Source organism: Dermacentor silvarum, chromosome 7 (genome assembly GCF_013339745.2).
Source record: "Dermacentor silvarum isolate Dsil-2018 chromosome 7, BIME_Dsil_1.4, whole genome shotgun sequence".
Lineage (NCBI taxonomy): Eukaryota > Metazoa > Arthropoda > Arachnida > Ixodida > Ixodidae > Dermacentor > Dermacentor silvarum.
In genome coordinates this window covers 39,553,172-39,574,342 of record NC_051160.1, presented here as the reverse complement: position 1 = coordinate 39,574,342, position 21,171 = coordinate 39,553,172, and the positions used below count along the sequence as shown (strand labels likewise).

General features: G+C 46.9%; 1 long non-coding RNA gene across 1 annotated transcript; it reads right to left on the bottom strand.

The window, feature by feature from the left end:
• Nucleotides 1-3,951: 3,951 nt before the first annotated feature.
• LOC125946573 (uncharacterized) lies at nucleotides 3,952-16,409 on the bottom strand. The gene is made up of 3 exons (XR_007467669.1): nucleotides 16,298-16,409; nucleotides 7,657-7,704; nucleotides 3,952-4,113 (listed from the first exon to the last, which is right to left on the bottom strand). It is a non-coding gene; the product is annotated as an uncharacterized LOC125946573 (long non-coding RNA).
• Between the last annotated feature and the right edge of the window lie 4,762 nt (nucleotides 16,410-21,171).

The following is a 21,171-nucleotide window of genomic DNA, read 5'->3' as shown; positions in this document are numbered from 1 at the left end:
AGGCACAGCGTACCGGTGGAACAGTCGATGAGGGCAGAATGCGTCGTCAGAAAGTCGAGCCCGAAGATTAGGTCATGAGGGCAACTGGTCAGCACGAAGAACAGGACGGGAACTTGGCGGCCAGCAATTCCTACGCGAGCAGTGCACATACCACAGACGGCAACAGTGGCGGCATTGGCGACGCGTACGGCTCGAGTGACGGCAGGCGTAAGAACTTTTTTGAATCGACGGCATAGGTTAGCGCTCATTATAGACACTTCGTCTCCAGTATCAATCAACGCCGTCAACGGGACACCATCTACATCTACTTCAATTAGGTTCGTGTTCGTGAGGAGCGTCAACAGAGGATTTGGACAGGACGAACGTGATGCAGCACTACCTCCAAGAGCTGCATGGCCTAGTTTTCCGTCCGGGAGGGTCCATAATGGGTCGGCGACGAATAGCGACGTGGCTGGTGTGACGGGGACCGACGGCGCTGAGGTGACGGCGAGCGAGTGGGACGACTGTCATCGACGGATACGTGAGAGCTCGAAGGCATACGGCGAGGCGAGTAGCGGCGAGGGTCGGCATATGGGCGAGGAGACGGCGAAAAGTAGCTCGAATATGGCGATGACCAGGAGGTGCGGCAGTGGCGAGCGACGTGGCCAATGCGGTGGCAACGAAAGCAAATGGGCTTGTCGTCCGGAGTCTCCATTCTGTAGGGTTGCGGTATCTGGAATACAGATCGCTGCGAGGCGCAGCTGTCGGCACCAGTCGGGCGTCAGGTCGGGACATGGAGCAGGCAGCAGGAAAACCGAGGTTGGCAAACTCTTGCCGCACAACCTCCTGAATGAGGGAGATCGCTGGGGCTGGTTGGTCAATGGTGGGGTCAAGTGGGCGCGGATGGAACGTGGCAGGACTGGCAGCCTCGATCTCACGGCGAACAATACGCGTGACGGTCTCATTGGAGGGGGGCGAAGCGGTAAGGGCGACGCAGGACGACGTCGCAGCTGTGTTAGGGAGCCGGGAGAATTGTGGAATGACGCGGCGGCTTTTGGCGAGCTCAAAGCGGCGGCATTCCTTGACAATGACGTCGATGGTAGACACATTGTTGAAGATCAACAAGTTGAACGCATCGTCCGCGATCCCTTTGAGAACGTGGCCAACCTTGTCAACTTCGACCATGTTCTCGTCGACTTTCCGGCAAAGAGCTAGCACGTCTTGTATGTACGAGACATACGATTCAGTGGAAGACTGCACTCGAGTAGCAAGCTCTTTCCTTGCAGCCTGCTGCCGACCGGTCGGATTTCCAAAGAGGTCGCGGAGCTTCTCCTTGAAAGCGTCCCAGCTAGAGATCTCCTCCTCGTGTGTCCGGAACCAGACACGAGGTGTTCCGCCCAAGTAGAAGAGGACATTAGCTAGCATTATGGTAGGGTCCCAGTGGTTGTTGCGGCTAACAAGCTCATACATGCGTAGCCAGTCATCAACGTCGACATTATCTTGGCCGGAGAAGATGCCAGGATCGCGGGGAGTGGCTACCGTGACGTACGTTGTGGTTAGAGTTGCAGTAGCAGCAGCAGACGAGGTGTCACCGGGAGCCATGGCGGAAAGCTGGACGGTGCGGCCACTGCGGAGCTCCGTGGCGAGGACGGGGAACGGCACGCTCCACCAAAATGTTACGCGAACGAAGGATTAAGTACAGGAGACTATTTACAAGTATATTTACAAATGATAGATGCAGCGCTGGCCAGATCAGCCGATAGCTCGAGAGCCCAGAGCAGTTCGTCTTCTTCGTCTAGGCGCCCGCGCGCCTCGTTCAAACAACCAAATACCACACGCGTGTAGCAGTATGAAATGGGTCGTGAAGCATAAGGCGTATGTAACACGTAAGCGACTCAATACAATCTCGCTTGGACACGATGCTTTCGATGCTTTCCGATACGCTCCTGTAACGCTTCTGAGCATTCTCTCACACCTGATGCAAAAAAGGCAATACAAACAAGCCGCAGTCACGCCCGAAATGCGAGTCAGTGACTGCGATAGCAAACTGGTAAACTGCTACACGAAGGAATCATATTAGCTTTAGTGGTCGTATAAACTTGGAAACATTTGCTTGGTGTCAGCGTGGTGTCAGCGCGCACAGGCCAACATGAACACATTACGCTCGATGACCGCGGACACTCACTGTCGAAACGCAGGCATGAGGAAGCGCGACAGCAGCAGCTAGGGAAGCGAACTTCGTGCTGTCTATCGCTTCAAGGCAAACTGAGCTGCGAGAACACAGCACGCACGAAGGTATGAGCGGTCGGCGCACCTACGCTCTGCAGATTGATTTCAAGATAGGGCGCGAATGACGCCGGAAAACGTAGTTGCCACCGGAATACAACACCCACCCCCTTCCTCCCTTCCCACCGAGACCCTACGCGCGACGGAAGACAGCGCCCTGCCTCCCCGCTTTCCTCCCTCGCGTGCCTAAGATTCAGCCGTTATCGACGGCTCCCCTCGGGCGCAGCCGCGCAAACCGCAGTTTCTGCCGAAGTACAACGCCGGCCCCCTCCCTCCCGTCCGCCCGGGCCTTTCGGCCCCTCCAGCTTTCCTCCTTTGCGTGCGTCATGTTGGACCACGATCGTCGACTAACATCATGCGCTTTCACTCACAGATACATCATACGGCGCATACAGCATACGGAAGGTGGAGGTGCAGCAGAGGCTTTGCATGGAAAAATGGTCCACCCCGGTTTGGCAAATGACCCACTACTGTCGTCAGTACTATAGCGATAGTAGAAGCCAGTACTATCGGCAAAATAGCCTTTCTTCTATTTTAATTTATTTTTCCTTTCATTGTAAATACTAAGCTTATAGGAAACTGAGCACTTGTTTCCACAACTCTGTTAGTAATAGTAGAGCGTACTAGAATGGGGGAGTGGGTCCAGCGGACGCCTTAGCAAGCGGCGAGGGCGAAGCAAAAACACGGAAAATGTGGCGGCGCTGCCGTCGCCTTCTTCTGAATCTCCGGCCAATAAACGTTGGCTCCGGCTCTTTCGACAGCGCTCATTGGCTGAGGCGAGCTCGCGGGCTGAGTAGCTGTCGTTTGCTCGACGCACCGTCGTTGTTGCGTCGTTTGCGTTCTTTCCGCCGCTCTTTTTCCATTTTATTTACAATAGATCGGTGGGGAATAATCTCAGTGTTACCGCCACCGAGTATCCGCCTGTCAAAGCTCCATGCAGCTGCGGTAGGGTCTCCGACACGACAAGCGTCCGGCCAGGCGAGCGGGGCCGCTAATTCGGAAGAAAGTGACGGTGACGCCAACTGGATTTTCCATAAAATATGCCTCAGCGCAGAGCCCTCGTTGGACCCACTCCCCCAATCTAGCACACTCTAGTAATAGACAAGTCCCTTACCCTTCCTTGTTTTGTTTTCGAGGTCATTCTCTTCATATGGATAACAAAGATACATTCTGGTGTTTTACGGGACGAAGCAACGATCTCATTATGAGGCACGCCTAGTGGGGAACTGCAGAATAATTTGGACCCTTCGGGGATATTTCCCTTGCCCCTAAATCTAAGTAAACGTGTTTAAGCGCAAACAAAAGACAAGGCACAAAAAGAGAGCTGAAACACAGGACAGGCGCAAAAAGAGAGGTGAAGCACAGGACAGGCACCTGTCCTGTGTTTCACCTCTCTTTTTGTGCCTTGTCTTTTGTTTGCGCTTAAAGAAGTTTGTCAAGTATGCACCAACTAGGCCCACAGAAAGTTCTTCTAAGTAAACGTGTGTTTGGTTCTTAGTAGCGGAAAAATTCTTTCACATTCTATCATTAGGAATATGAATGTGACTGGAAAGTGAAAAGAACACATTGCAGGGACACATTGCAGGCACTTGCAGCGACACATTCTTTAGAAAAAATGCAAGGCAATAGCACCAAAGTGATTCGCATATTGTGACATTCGTACAAATGAAATAATGCACTTACTGCAACAGTGTTTCATGCAGTCTTCACAGCTGCTAAATCGATTACAGGGACCTCCACAGCTTTCATATTCCGTTTCACGGCAAGTCCTATCAGTTGAGTTGTAGTACCAACCGGAAAAGTGGCTGCATTTCGTGCTTGTTGTCAGGAAATCACAACGACGCCCTCCTGAGGGAATTACATGGTGTATATTTAGTAAATACTGATACTAGCTGCTAAAAAATAACGCATTATCTTGAACAAATATGCTTCATGACAAAAAGAAAATCTTATAATAATTGCTAGAATTAACGAGTGAATGAAGAATAATTCGTTTTAGAGCAGAAGGATGTTGTCTGATGAAGGGGCAACTAGTACTTCGATGATCACTCGTAACACACTTAATGATCTTGAAATATGCATTCTAGGGCCGCACTGTGGCATTATGTAATTGAAATCGTCTGGTGGTGCGCTGACATATTCGCGGGACGCAACTAGCTCGATAAGCCCGCACGTAGTTCACAATAACTTCCTATTACGCAAGGCAACGTAATTGCAAAACGAAATGGATGACAGGTTTCATGAATAGCTCGTATCAAAATGACGTACCCCAAGCACTCGGGCATTTTGTTAAACTACCCAGGTGCCGCCCAAGAAACCTAGATTACTCACATTACATTATCTTGTAATCATATTTTTGTAAAGTTCACAAAACATTACTACACGAACGCAGAGGATCGGTCTGTTTGACGACAGACGCTGAAGTACAGCCGACGACAAAAGTTGACTGGACGCAATACCACAATAAATGTGAATTTATGGTTTGATAAGGCATGGCATTTTCAATTTGCTGTAGGCCGTAAAGGCTGCTACAGGTTTCATGAGAATTCAGCTTTTTTGGCAAAGAGCGTGTCCCGCAAACTATTATGGCCGACTGTGTTTCACATACAGTATAAAAGGCAGAAGCAAACCAGTTAGGTACTGTTGTTTCTAAATTCATCTGCTCATCATATCGAGCTCATCACATCACGACGATATCATGCTCAAGATGCGCGTATGTCATCTTTGCTTACATATGAGCGTGATAGGACTGCATATGTACTTTGCATTTAAATTATATTTGAAAGGAAGCCCTTGTGCAAACAACACCACTGTGTTTATCCCTACTAGGCGTTTGTTTATTCCATTTGAGCGTTCATCATCATGACTATAGCAAGGCAAGCCGAACATAAAGTCCACTCGATTCTCCCTGAACCGTGAATTTCGTGAACTTGTTCCCACCAGTTCATTGCGCAGTTCCGTGCCAGTGCAGAAGACCCACCTCACCTGCTACCCGAACGCCGCACTATCTCCTAGGATATTGGAGCGAATGCTGTGATCACCTCGTGCGCGAAGCTTGCACTCAATGAAACGAATGGCGAGGTACAGATTATTATTATTGCTTATTTATTACACAAATACAGCGACACGAGGCTTTACAATGGGAAGGCTTAATGCAAATGCACAGGGATAAAGTATTGCAGCTATGCTGTCTAGCGAGAATTACACACCGTTACAAACATACACACCAGAGAAAATATCCATGCCTGAGATAATGTCAGGATGTATGATAAAGTCCCTACAACATAAATCAGTTTGCATTTTTGAAATAGAAAGCCCGTCAGATGTCATCATGCTGACCGTGTGAAACAAAAGCGAAGTGCAGCGCCTCGTTCAGAAAGTGCAGATGAATCGAATGGGCCTTGATATTGCTTTGAAGTGGTCAGGAAAGTCCGTGCCCTCCTGGGACTCAGCGCTCAGAAGCACGGAGCTCATCGCCCAGCTCAATGCTGTCCAGAGGGCCCGGGCCATCGCCGAAGGACTCTGCCTACCGGCCCCGACCTGGGTGGAGCCACCGGATTGATTGGCGGGGCCTCCGGCGCCGCTTTAATTCATTCCCCAATTTTCGAAAAAGAAAGCCCGTCAGATGTCATCATGCTCACCGGATGAAACGAATAGCGAAGTGCAGCGCCTCGTTCAGAAAGTGCAGGTGAATCGAATGAGCCTTGATATTGCTTAGAAGTGCAGCGATCTTCTTCCTTAGCCTTAGTCCCTTTCGGTTGTGGGTCGGCTCAGCTAAATGTCAGTCTCCATTTGTTCTCAACCGCGGGCGTTGTCTCGTTGAAGCCTTTCAGCGGCGAAATCACTCGGCAGCGCTTTCTAACAAGCGCTGCCGTAGTCGTTACCGTGCTGCTTGTTTTCGTGTCTAATTAATGCTTTTTTAGTAAGATGGCGCTGCAGACATTCAGGTTGCCAGAGTGAAAGCACAAGATTCAGATAAATAAAAAAGACGCGTAGTTTTGAGCAAATCTGCCGTGATGAATCCATTTGTAGAAAGCGCACAACTGCGTATATAGCGTTGCAAAGGTTAAGCTCCTCCTTTTACAGCGTAAGCTCTTATAGGCTCATTCCAATAGCCGTTTCGCTTCGCGATGGTGTCCGCTGCCGCCGCCTCTGCAGCCATTGTCCGGTGACCGTAACTGCTATCGCCGGAAATGCGAAATAAAAAGTACCTGGTTCCCGCCAGGATTGAACCCAGGCCTACCGCGCGGGAGTCAGATACTTTACCATATAGCCGCACAAGCACTTGCTATCACGTAGCGGAAAAATGTCCTATCAATTAGGCTAGGCAGGCGCGCAGGCGCAGACGATGAGATGCGATTCAGACGAGGCGCGCAATCAACGCGATCCCGAGCCTCCGCCAGTATGGTGGCACCATCACGTTAAGGCGCCTGCAAAGGCAGCGTGCCCGACATGTAAGTTGCATATAGCAGTTGCATGCTGCATGTAACTGGACTTGGTTAACTCAAGTAGGCTAGGTGACTATTTGTCAACAATCCGTTTTGAAGATTCCAATAAACAATCGTCATTATCATCATCATCATCAGCAGCAGCAGCAACAACAACAACGTACCGTGCCACGGGTCTAGCGATGTGAGATGCGTGCCACGTATTCTGGATAGCTCTTCAGTACACGTTATTGCTTTTCCTCGAAAAGTACTAACCCCTCCTGAAGAAGCGAATCGTAGAGCTACGTGCGCGGCTACAACCAGGCATGATCGGGCTCAGCAGACTGCTGTACAGAGAGCGTTACAACCCGCTGCTCGCTGTCGACGCCGGGCGGACAGTTCAGATCGTTCTCGTCAAAACGAGGCGAATAGACTTTGCCGCGAAGACCCTGTTGTGTGTGGTGCCGAAATTGGAGCTACTCTTGAGCGGCTCCACCAGCTTACACTGTGACTGTGCCGCGTTTGCCGCGCTGGCATGTGACTTTTTTGCTTTATCTTTTTCTACAGTTTCATCACGATGACCGTGCCCATCAGCCTACCACATTTTGTTTCGGTACTTTTGTAGTACGGTGTATGACACACCTTGTAACCCAACTCCATTAGTGCAATACCACAGTGTGTTACATCGACAAAGAAATAAAATTATTTTTAAAATGAAGCTGCTGATCTGTAGAACTACTCGGCTCATAGTGGATCAATCTAAAAGCGATAATTGATGAGATGTTTATCCTGTCGATTTAGGAAACAAATTATTATGTTTTTCAGTATTTTGTACAAATTGCATGGTTTCAGCAAAGGTAACCCTCATGCGAGTATTGTTTCTGCGATGCTTGTTTTTTTTTATAAGAGAAGAAAACATTTTGTCAAACAGAAACATTGCAAAGAGTAAGAATTTAAGTATCACCTGCTACTTTCTTTTCATCCCCGTAGCCTTCGCCTTTTGGTGCGTAACCTGCAAATTAGCAAATAAATTACCAGATTGGTTCTCCAATGAGCGATAACATATAACGATACTTATGCGAATCTTCCATGTCATCATTTTGGTATTCTTTAATGCTGAACGTAATTAACATGATGCCCCAAGAGATCTCGTTCCATTTGATGTTAAGTTCACAGTTTCAATTTGAGACCACTTCTCGTCGTTTTCTGCAAACTTTCCGACAAAAGCTCCGAGGAAGATTATGCATTAAGATATGGCACAATCATATTTATTCGTGCAATATTTATTATGTCTGAAATATCCTTCATGAAAATGGTTGAACAGAGCGGAGGCGAAAGAGAAACAAGAGTAGAGAACTAATCACCTAATTAGACTGTACATTAATTGCTTATGTGACAACAGCTTGGCTTGGTTACACATCCTTGCAATATCATAGGCCTGCTCATGCAGCGGCTTCAATTTGACCATACCGCTTATGCCTTACACCTTCCATTCTTTGCAAACTCTCAGACACCAATAATAGCGTCGTGGACACATGCAATACCTCAGTTGGTGTAGCTCCCTGTGGCAAAACATAGGGCAAACAACTTTACTTGGCCTTCATCGGCGTCCACAACGCTAGCCAGCTACTTGTTATTCCAAATGCGATCCGCTTGTGCCTCTCAAGCAAAGGTGACCCAGAAAACGCACCTCCTTGCAAGCAACCTACCAAAGATAACGTATTACAAAGCTAAGGAAAGGTATAACGCATTCTTCAAAATTCCGGGTGCTTGAAGTACGAGCCTGGAAGGCCTCATCAAGAACGCTCAGCTGTTTCTCCTTCATGGGCAGATCGAATGGCACGTGCAATTGTAAATTGAGAGTTTGTCTATCCATTGTGGCTCCACTAAGGTATATGTGGCCTGCAGAGCTATCCAGCATTCATGTTAGTGCACAAGAACAAATCGAAGTTACTGCAAACGCCACATCTACAGCCGTCACATAAGAGCAACCATTCCGTACCTACGGTAAACGTCGCAGGGCACCGCAGTTACTTTACCTTTAACGCACTTGTCCTTTCTAGAATAGTGTAACGTCATCTTCATCACCGAGCTTATGTGCCATCAGCAGCGCCACGCATCTAGCGCGGCTCAAGTCTCCAGCAGGAAGAACGCGTTCTAGGACCTCAGCCCCGCTGGACACTGAAACCGCTGTTTCACTCAGTTCGGCTTCCCGAATAGAAGCAGAGACAGTGGGACACCGCGTCTATAGTTAAAATAGTTATCTCGCTTTGCTGTGTTACTCTGTAATCGTTATCGAATGACGACTTATGCCACTAGGTCCGTGGCTATCCTTGGTCAATGCTGCAGAATGGGCAGGTATCCAAATATAAAAGAAGGACAACAGCTTGCGTGCCACCGCGCATGTGCCACGGTAGGTAATCTGGGTCAGTAAGTATGGTCTACTAAGTAGGTGCCGATACTTGGCAATTGCCACAAATTGAGTATGCACCTGAACAGACAATGCACTGTAATAGATAAGAACTGAAGACTTTGGAAACAGAAGCAGCCAAATATGTAAAAAAAAATTATGTTAACAAACTGGGATTTGAGCGTGCACTTGTGCATGTTGCCTCTGGCCCTACTTGTGCTGCTTGAGCGCGCACTGAGCCAGTAGAACTGAGCTACACAGAAGTGTAGATCTCGGCAACAGAAAATTTTGAAAGTCTACAGTCTACAGTGAAGTACGCAAATATAAATGCCATTTGCGACTTTATGTATAAATATCACCGTTATTAGCGTTGCGGTTTACGTAACAGCTACGTTTTCGATATGCGCAAACATCAAAGACAACCGCGCTTATTACAGATTCCAACATAAGTGTCAGGTTCGTGAAAATGGTGGGAACGCCCAAGTAATGAGAAAGTTGGAATGACCAGTACGGTTTTTAAAGAAAGGAGTATGCAGCAATACGATGTGTCACTGCATGGCTTGGATGCTAATTATAATTAACGTTGAGAGTAATCGTGAAATGTGTTCTACCGGAAAATTTTCAATAATTTGCGGCTCCTTCATCCTGATCGATATCGACCTATGGCCATATTATTATAATCCACTTAATTTAACAGCATGCTGTTGCATTGCATATACACCTATATTATCAAATGGCACATCATATTCAATTCACAGCATGCAGCGATATTCGATTCCGGAGATACGCGCGCGTAGGGGTTTCCGCGTCTGTATTTATAGATCGCATTTGAACTTATCTGTATGTGTATATGTTTGTGCTGTCCAATACTTGTAATGACAATAGCAGCTTTTCTTCAAAGTGGAAGAAACACTACTTCCCTTGCCCTTCACGAGGGCTCACTCAGGAAACTAAATGCATTATCAGTTGTTTTCGTCAGACAATTTGGCGTACTGTTTCAAAGCACGCATGATTGTAAATGCTGCCGCATATGTTATATTGCGCTGGTCTCGTTGTATTTATGGTAGCTTATCTTTGAACCTAAAATAGAGTGACGAGTACTGCTGCAAAGTGCTAGATACCAGCAAATCGTTCCTTGGTTGCTTGGTTACGAAATAAACTGTAGAATCAGCGCACACAAGCGGCCTTCAAAAGCTCTTACTACATAGGGATGTCAAAGAAAAGCTGTACTCAAGAGAGAAAAGTACTTTAAAATACTTACCTTATTGAATTGGTAGACAAAATAAATTTAAGATGGTTGTCATACTGACAAATGACTGCCATTGAACTTACATTCTTGATTTTGGTGACGAAAGAAAACAATGGTTTTCCAGTACCGCAAAGCGAAATGCAACATGTATGGAGGCGTGGCGGCCTATTTTACCCATCACTCTCGGACAGAATAAGAAAATCAGTATTGCTCGATACTGATAGGCCTACTTCGATCACGGTGTCCTCAGACTATTCTTGCCGGGAGAATGTGAAACATAACGTTTAGTTAATGCGCTTCATTTGATATATACATGTGTAATGTTACGGCAAGGAAGAAGCGTACTAGTATTTAGAGATGGGTTTTAATGGCTGCTTAGAGAAGCGAATCGCCAGAATCTTCTTTGTCGTCTCCCAGGGCACCAACCATGTCCTCTTCTTTCCACATTACATACTGTGACATTAACCCCGTCGGAAGAAGCACTTTACCGGTGCGACTCACTAATTCCAGAAAGGAACGGTTTGAGGCGGCTGACATGGATGGTGTAAGATAGAGGTGAAGGCACGGTAGCATCCAGTGGAGACACTTCATATGGGACAGGCGTCACCTGGCGGAGGATGCGATAAGGGCAGCGAGAGGAGTTTCTCCGACAGACTGACACGTCGAGATGGAGACCAAACTACCACATGAGCACCTGCTTCGTATTCGACGTCGTGGTGGCACTGATCGTAATGGCACTTCTGACGTGTCTGTGAAGCAGAGATACGAATACGGGCAATCTGGCGTGCTTGGGTCGCTGTGGTTATGACATCACTCAGTGGACTCTGTCGGCAACTCCAGTGCGGTCGAAAGAAGAGTCTCGAAGAGCAAGGTCGGTTCCCGACCATATAAAAGGAAGAAGGGCGAATAGCCGGCTGTGTCGTGGCGCGAGGAATTGTACGCAAACGTGAAAAAAGGTAGAGCAGTGTCCCTGTCGCGATGATCGGAGGAAACATACATCGCGAGAATGTCAGTTATTGTCCGGTTAAGGCGTTCAGTAAGACCGTTAGTTTGAGGATGTTAGGCTGTAGTAAGCTTGTGTTTAGTAGGATCCAAGTAAGTCGTCGATGGCTTTGGCAAGAAAGTATCGTCCGTGATCGCTGAGAAGTTGACGAAGTGCGCCGTGGTGTAAGATAACGTCGTGAAGCAACAAGTCACCGACGTCTGTAGCGCAACTGGTGGGAAGGGCTCTCAATGGCACAGCGGGTGGTATAGTCCGTAGCGATGGCAATCCACTTAATTCCGTCGTTTGATATAGGGAATGGTCCGAGAAGATCCACGCCAACGCGAAAAAAGGATCTGTCGGTATATCCAGAGGCTGCAGCAGACCAGCAGGATGTACAGCTGGTCGTTTTCAGCGTTGACACGACTCACACGCGGCGACATAGCGACAGACGGAGCGGTTGAGACGGGGCTAGAAAAATCGTCGCCGAATTCGGTCATAGGTCCGAGAGACCCCAAGGTGTCCAACAGTGGGAACGTCGTGCAGTTGCTGAAGTACAGTCTGCTGAAGACGAGGCAGAATGACTATTAGAAGCTCGGGCCCGTCTGGGTGCATGTTGCGGCGATACAGGGTGTCATTTTGTAGCACGAACATGTGAAGGGATGGATCTGACGGGTCAGAGAGCAGGCGTTCGATAAGGTGCCGTATCGATTCATCGCGTCGTTGTTCAGCCCCAATGTCTTTCAGGGCGGAAAGGGAGAGAACGCCGATCGGTGCGGCATCCACAAACTCTTTCGGCGCATGGACGGGGTGACGAGACAGGCAGTCGGCGTCCTGATGTAAACGACCTGACTTGTAGACCACTGTGTATGTGTATTCCTGAAGGCGTAGGGCCCAGCGACCGGAGCATCCGGTGGGATCCTTGAGGGAAGAAAGCCAACAAAAGGCGTGGTGACCGGTTGTAACCGTGAATGGTCGACCATATATATAGGGTCGAAACTTGCCCACAGCCCCAATGAGGGCGAGACATTCCCGTTCAGTGATTGAATAATTGCGCTCGGATGGGGAGACGAGGCGGCTGGCGTAGGCGATAGCGCGGTTGTGCCCACGGTGGCGTTGGGCTAAAATTGCGCCGATGCCGTATCCACTGGCGTCAGTGGGAATTTCAGTCAGAGCGGAGGCGTCAAAATGGGCGAGAACACGAGGTGTGGTGAGTAGCGGGATGAGGCTGGAGAAAGAAGTCGCTTGTTCAGAGCCCAAGCAGAAAGGAACGTGTTTCTTGAGGAGGTCAGTCAAGGGACGAACAACATGCGCGACATTTTTCACAAACCAGCGGAAGTAAGAGCAAAGAGCGATAAAGCGGCGAACATCTTTGGCACATATTGGTACAGGGAAATTCTGCACTGCACGAACTTTAGCGGGGTCGGGGTGAATGCCTGACGAATCGGCGAGATGTGCGAGCATGGTAATTTGGCGGTGACCGAAGTGGCACTTGGACGAGTTGAGCTGCAGCCCAGTGGCGCAAAAAACAGAAAGCACAGATGAAAGTCGTTCAAGATGGGCCGCAAAAGTTGGAGAGAATATGATTACGTCATCGAAGTAGCACAAGCAGACGGACCATTTCATTCCACGCAAGAGCATGTCCATCATACGTACAAAGGTCGCCGGGGCTTGCGCAAGCCGCAAGGCATTACCCTAAACTGATATAAACTGATAGGCCTTCAGGTGTAACGAATGCGGTCTTCTCACGGTCCATTTCATACACGGCAATTTGCCAATATCCGAAGCGAAGGTCTATTGATGAAGAATAAGTGGCACCGTGGAGACAATCCCGAGCATCGTCGATCTGTGTAAGCGGGTAGACATCCTTCTTGGTGATCTGGTTAATATGACGATAGTACACGCAGAATCGCCAGCTGTTGTCATTATTTTTGACGAGAACAACAGGGGAAGTCCACGGGCTGGAAGAGTGTTCATAATCCCTTTGGCAAGCATTTTATCAACTTCGCTCTGGATAACTTGGCGCTCAGAGGGCGACACCCTGTACGGGCGTCGGCGAACAGGCGCCGCATCGCCGGTATTTATACGATGTTTCACAACCGTAGTTTGACCCAAAGAGCGATCGTTCAGGTCGAAAATGTCCGCGTAGCACTCGAGGAGGTCACGGAGCTCTACGGTGGATTGGAGGTCGAGGTCCGGCGCCATCATCGTTGCAATGTTGTCAGGTGGGGCAAATGCAAAAGGCGGAGAACGAGCACTGGTAGAAGATATTACAACAGATAGAGCTGAAATATGGCACTCGCGGGACGGTGATAACGTGGCATGCGACATCGCTCGAGGAAGTACTTGAGGTATTGGTGAAAGTGCTGGGTAGTCACTTGCGCAAGACGGAGCTCCGCAGCGGACGTAACCTGGCCGCCATGTCATCCGACGGGAGGGGAGTCTTCAACCGCGGCCCCGTCGACGCCACCGACGGTTTTCCTATCCCAGCCCCGCGACCCTGGCATGTCTTCTGGGATGACAACCTTGACGTCGATGACTGGTTGGTAAATTACGAACGGGTCTGCGCCCAAACAGGTGGGATAACACGCTTATGCTGGCCAACATAATATAATATCTAAAAAAAAAACGCCACGGGTCTGGTTCGGGACACATGAAGAAGAGATTACAAGTTGGGAGCAGTGCAAACAGAAGCTTTGGGGTTTGTTCGGCAAGCCCATCGGCCGCCAAAATACTGCTCAGAAGGACCTTGGGACCCGTGCACAGACGTCCACTGAATCTTACGTGGCGTACATCCCGGACGTCTTGGCTCTTTGCCGCAAGGCGGATAAAAACATGACAGAGGCAGAGGAGGTCAGTCACGTTCTAAAAGGCATAGCGGACAACGTGTTTAACCTTCTCGTGTATAAGAATATCACGACAGTCAATGAGATCATTAACGAATGTCGCCGCTTTGAAGAAGCGAAGAGCTGCCGCATAGTTCAGCAGTTCACGCGTCTACCCAGCGCCTCCACCAATAATGTTACGGGAAGGAAGAAGCGTACTAGTATTTACAGATGGGTTTTAATGGCTGCGTAGAGAAGCGAAAAACCAGAATCTTGTTCGTCGTCTCCAAGGGCACCAACCATGTCCTCTTCTTTCCACATTACATACTGTGACAATATATATGCAGAACACCTACAAGACTAGCGCCTCGACGTGTCTATTGTAAAATATGAAGTTTCATGGAAATTAAAAAGAAATTGCCTGCTACAGATTATATAATTCTAGTCTAATGCTGAATGATTCGGAAATGCGGACATAAATCAGAAATTGAAACACATACATAACGTAAAAATGCACTTTTCCGCTTACATTATCAGGAAAACGCTCTCTGGTGCATTCAAGCACAAATGTAACTTGAACGCCCACGTATTCCGCCCACACTTTGGGAAATTGTACCTAGAAATGGTTTTATACAGGAAATTAATTTCAAGTGAACACATCTTGCGAATTCACTGGATACGATTCGTAAATTGCAATATGTGCCGAAAAGGTAATACTTAAGAAAGTAATTAGTCAACTCCTGTTAATAATTGCAATATTTGTATTGACTTTTGTTGGTAATGGCCGCTGCTTCAAATATTCCAGACCAGTAACAATAATTGTGCTATCGGCCCAAGCCATTTTTTTTAATTTCCGCTAAACTTAAAAATGATGCCTCCGTATATATTAAATTACAGCCATATGGCAATAGGTATCCGGTTCTGCATTATATCCTGGTGTACGCCTTGTGGACTATTGTTCTCTGATTAATAAAGCTTTTAATGCTAACATCGAGAACGATGGTGATCTTACCGAACTTATATCTTTGACATGAAACGTCTATAAGTTAGATGAGCGTAGGCGGTCGCTTGCTAGAACTGAATGACTGAAAACGTATATTTCTATTATCGCCGAATCACTTTGCAACCACCATTCAACGCGCTTTAATTTGGTATCGATGCGAAGAAAAACAAGCCACTACTTGATCACGCATTAGTCACGTGCATAGATGGAGCTGTTTTCGATCCACGCATTCCACAATCAGGGCTAAATTTAGTCTCTCGCTCGGCTTCCCGAGTGACATAGCGCGGCTGTGCGTTTTTCGACCCAAGCGGGAGCGATCGCGTTTGTGAAAGATAACTCATCCATTATAGGTAGAATGAAATAAACTGAAACCTGGGCTCATAAGGAGTAATAAGAAATACGAGTGTGCAAATTGTTGCAAAATTTTGTAGTTTGCCCTGCAATGGTGGCCCTGCGTTCGACCCGTAGGGTCAAGGAATGGCGCGAAAAAGACCGAAGAAGACTCAGGCAGCATGACTGAGGGATTCGAACGGCCGTGCACCATCTTTGACCAGGCGAGAACACTACAAAGAAGGAAAAATCACGAATGCAAGATTACATCGTAAGACCCTGCCTAGCAGTATTATAAGGTAAGGATGAAAGCTTTGTAATCCGTGAACACATGTCAGTCATGTGATTGGTTGGGTCAATTCTCCACCCTAATACCCACATACCACAGCAGAACACCCAAGATTTTTCGTGTAGCCTACTGAGGCTTTGTCAACAAAACAGCCTATCCGATTTTCTTAACTGCAATTAACTGTCAAATTACACAAATTATTTGCAAAAAAAGAGCAAGAAAAGATCAGATGTGCGTGCACGCTCACGGGGACAATTATTCGATACAAAATGCCGCTCAGCGTGCTCTATGTTCTACACTATGATACCCTGCTACAAGCGACCCGACCACCGAATTCGGCAAATGGCTATTCCCCATTCATGATGTTTCAAATAGTCAAAGTGATTTAGGTATAGTACTTAATTTTTTTCTTTTAGTACATGCACATCCGGAAGAAGTAGCTCACGCTAACATATTTGTCACCTTTTTTCACTTTCTTTAACTTATGATGACGCTACATTCAACATACCAAACTTACCGTGCACGAAAGCAACACTCAGCCCAATAAAAATTGTATACGAAACGTTCATCGCGGATAAAGCGTTGGCCGACTTGGTCCCGTTAAATTTACGCAGCATTCTTGAGTTTCCCATGGTGCTTTTATATGCAAGGCATTAAGGCTGGCTCATACAGTCTAATTATTGATGACTTGCCACGTTTTTCTTCTGTTTGAATTCTTGTGTTATTGACGTATGTGCCTAGAAATTGAGCACTAATCAGCCACGTGCTTACTCACTGCTCATTTATTCCCTAATGTGACTAAATCTGCGTCCTATGAGAGAACTTACGAAACATTAATCTTTGTGAGCGTCATTTAATATTGCACTTCAACGGAAATCAGCGATGAACTAAAAATTATGTATACCTCGGGGCCGCCCAAGAAACCTTCAAATCTTGAAAATCAAACTTCTTAATTCCCAATTACGCAACTTCCTTGCAGTTCCGCGAAGAATGGGCCTATACCAGACAAACTGGAATGGTCTGCCGCTCGTGCCTGTTTAGTCTAGTTCCGTACTGCATGCAGCACGAAAAAAAAAATTCGAGTGTTTGTGTAACCTTGTACCTTGTAAAAGAAGTAGAATGATAGGCCTCCCTAAGACCATTCTGTGCTGCATCTCTCGTCAAAACAGCATATAACGTGAACGGTATGAACCCCCCCCCCCCCTTATTCGCCTTTGGGCACTGCCAGGCGTTTCCTCTTGGTGTATAGATCAAGGAGGCTGGTCTGTTCATGACATACCTGCGCTCTTATTCTCCTTCCAGTTAGGTTCCTACACGACCGAAAAATAAATTGCAAATATCGTCAACTTACGTAATGGAATGACGTTACACATGAAATCAAAAAATACGTGAAACCGCGTTTCACATATTGGAAATGTTTACTTTTAAAATACACAAACAAAAATGTGTGGCAGTGTGAGCATTTATAATGCTCAACGGTTATCCGGAACTCTGTTCGGATACTAGATACTTTGGGTAATACATGCACTGATAACTGTGTTTTAGATGCGAGAGCATCTTATGCTCGGGGCAGTGTCCGTTCTGCGGCGTCCGCACCCATACTGCGCATGCGCAGCTCTCCCTCATTCTCCTCTCCTAAGCAGGTGTGCGCTCTCCTCCTCAATCTCCCCCTCTCCGCCACAGGTGCGGCGCAGCAAATTATTGCATATAAATCTCTCTCTCTCTCTCTCAGGGTACGCCGGTAGGCGGCGCAAGTGTCGCGGCGCAGTATAAAGCGCGCGTTCGCTGTGCTTCCGTCATTCTCTCTCTGTGCAACGATGTGCGAAACGCCAAGAACAACGTCAACATCGGCGCTAGTTGCAGCGGTAGCGCCACCGCCGCGGAGCAGAGGAAGGCTAGGGAAGCCGAACGTAAATGTCAGCGTCGGCAAGCGGACCCCGCACTTCGGGCCAGGGAAGCCGAAGTCGATGCGCACCCCCCGCGATGCTTTCGCATCCCACCATGGTTGCCCGTGATGTGATTTTTGAATATTGTTTCGAACGGTGTCCCCTGGTACCATGTGGGACCACATTCCGCAGAAAAAACCTAGATAGTTATGACACCAACGCCTTGCTGCACAACTCCATCAAAACTTCTATGGCGCGACAGTGGGACAACCCCGAACATCGGCAAGAGCGCCTCCATAGACTTGACGCCGGTTTGCGATTCCGACTTCCACTTCGAAAGCGGCGAGGCCAGGAAATACTAATCCATCGATTACGACTTGGTGTGGAATGCACTCGCAAATACCTTCACAAGATTGGACGAGAACGGCACCCTGATTGAAGCGTGTGTGACACTCCCGAGACAATAGACCACATATTTTGCGTGCGCCCTCAATATGCGGCCAAGCGAAGGACACTAAAGCGTAGTGTTGACTGTTTGGACACCCGCCCCTTCTCGGAAGCAAAGGTTTTAGGCGCGTGGAGAAGAGTTGATTATGCCCAGCACACCATAAGATCACCTTTGAACTATACGTGTGAGACGGGCTTAGACGGTCGTCTCTAGGACCTGTGAAGTCAGGACTTGAGAAGTGAAGAAAGTGCGAAATGTGTTTGCGCCATGACGTTATGTGTGGACAACACTGCTCCTGCGTGTAGTTTGTGAAAAGTGCACAACCGCGTATTGGACAACGTGTGTAAATAGTAGCTTATTGTACGACATCATAATCACCTGCCACCTACCTCTCCCTGTATCTACCACTTCCCCTTACCCCAGTGAGGAGTAGCAGGCTAGAGACACGCCGTCCAGGCCGACCTCTCCTTCTTTCACTTCATTAAAATTTACTCCCCCTCCTCTAGATAATGTTTTTCCTGTGCAGTCATGCCGCACAATCAGCCGCCAGTGCCGTATCGCAAAAAATGATTATATATGAGGATCTTGACACACAGTCAATTTGAATGTTCTAGTAGCAATCTCGCATATTTTTTATCTGTTCCACAAGACGGCAATGGTTAACATTGGAATAGTTGAGACTCTACATGAAAACAGTAAGTTGAGTGTGGCGCATGTTGCTATTAAATTGTTGCGCCCAATTCGACGTATATTTTGCATTTGCTTTTGTCGAACATGAAAAGCGTGAGACTCACTTCATAAAAAACATAAATTTTGTTTAGCCATACACCTTATGTCAATTACCAGACGTTCACTTCGATGCCCAAAACAATTTGCCGTAATGTTGCCGTTATGCCTTCCCTTTCACATACGTCTCGAAGGACTTACACAACATAAATGCTTGTTTTTGGTTAGCTTCACATGATGCCATGAATGCAAAGCTCATTTTTCAAATGGAAACTCACTATTTAGATGTAGCCAATTAACAAATTTTGAGGTCTCAGATAAATCTTTCGCTGACTAGATTTTATCTTTCTGCAGCTGATATGTTTTTCAGAGACTGATAACAACAATGCTTTCCCTGTCGTAGTATAGTTGTCAAAATATAACAGTGATGTCTCAACCACATAAATTCGTTGGCATTGCAGTTCCTGCAAATTCCAACTGTACAAACTACATTATTTTAAATTCCCGAAATTAGTGTAGCCAAACTTTACTAGCGTGTACAACACTCATCTTCGAAAGAATTGAAATTACCCGATTTCAAAATCAGAAGTAATCACTGACTCCACCACACCGACTCAATGACTGCACAGGACAGTTCCAATATATGCACCCGCCGGCAAGACCTAACATCATCTGTCATGGAGATAACAGAACCATTAAAAGAGCACTGCTAACATTTGTTTTGCTTTAAATGGCAGTGTGTTTCACAGCACCTATAGTCATATTTGCATGTACAAGCGAACATAATTCTCCACAAGTTGCCGTTCAGTTTTTTGATGAAGTGGTGAAATTAAAATATCTCAGCACGTGAGATGCTGATGTCACAAACGACTCTTGCAATGACATGCAGTGCCCTTACTTACTGGACCCCAAACATTGATGAGAACGAGGGTATGGTTCAGCCGTGTAGGTGGCCGGGCCTCGTCCGATTTCAGCACATTTGGGCGTGGGATCGTAAAAATCGGAGGCCATTTAATGAGTAATACCGCTCTGTATGCTGAGTTTGCGGACGTTTATAAACTACAAGCGCGGAGAACTTAGTTTCTTACGATACCTTTAGACTGTGAGATTAGTTACGAAAAGGATATTTGTTATTTACTGATGTTACTATATTATTGTGTTTACGTTTTAATGATACGTGACTCGCTTCCTTGGTACGTGATACATTACGGTCAATACGCACGTGTGTCTCATAGCCCTGAATGCCATAGATAAACCCCCTGCTTTCGTAACAACATGGCAGTCCTGTCGCCAGCCCAAACCACCCGCTTTAATCAGAATTCATGTTTTCAGCATGCTCTCTTTGTTTATATTAAGAAATAAATGGTGACATGAGATGTCGCTTTCTGCGATGGTACGATGAGGACAAGGTATTAGCAATGTTCTTTCTTGCTGCAAATCTTGTTTTTACTCTGCTAGGCTAGACAACTGTCACAGAGCTGGGAAAATATTTTTATTTTTAGCAAGCATATCACGTCGTAGCATTAAAGTTGGCGATTAGAAGGTGGTACTGAACTCCGAAAGCGTATATCTTTAGCGGACCATTAAATTCATTGTATTATTCAGCATTGCACCCTATTACGGCTCTCTAAAACGTTCATGTGCCGTCATGTTTGTCACCGTTTCACAGAGTGTTTGCACGAGCCCGAGAGGTGGCGCATGGGCCTTGTACTGCGTAAAACCTTAGTGATTGGTCTGGTTTCGCATCAACTAGCTGCTTGCCAATCCTCGTTATTCATCTGCATGCGGCGTAGCCGTTAGGCCTTCCCCGACCGATTGCCTGGCTTCATACACATACCTGTGAAACTGTGAGCTTTAAACTTCTTCAAATTCCGGGGCGATTTTTTCAAAGCTTGCCATGAGCACAGGTTTCTTCCGCGATACATACACACTCTAATAAAGGTGATCCAACTTTCGACGCGCCACAAATTCTAACATAAACGTTGCACAAGCTTTGCAGTGATGAGTGACAAAGAAGCACATCAATTGTACTTAACAGTTACTATTTCCGTGACTTGTTTGTGTAATCTCGTTCGAACCAAGTACTCATTTTTTAGTTCTTTCATTCTACATTAAAATCTGTCATATGAAGGGCTGGGGATCTCCGAACAAAACATTTCTGCAAAAAAAAGGTTAGTTGTACATTTTGATCAAACATTTGTAAAATCATAAAACGTGAATAAATTCGTAACTGTTACAAAACATTCGGAAGAGTTGGCTTTAATACATCAAAGAGGCATGCCCTACTCGTTTTGGGATCGTCGCTCGTAAGCAGAATTATATCGTCCGACC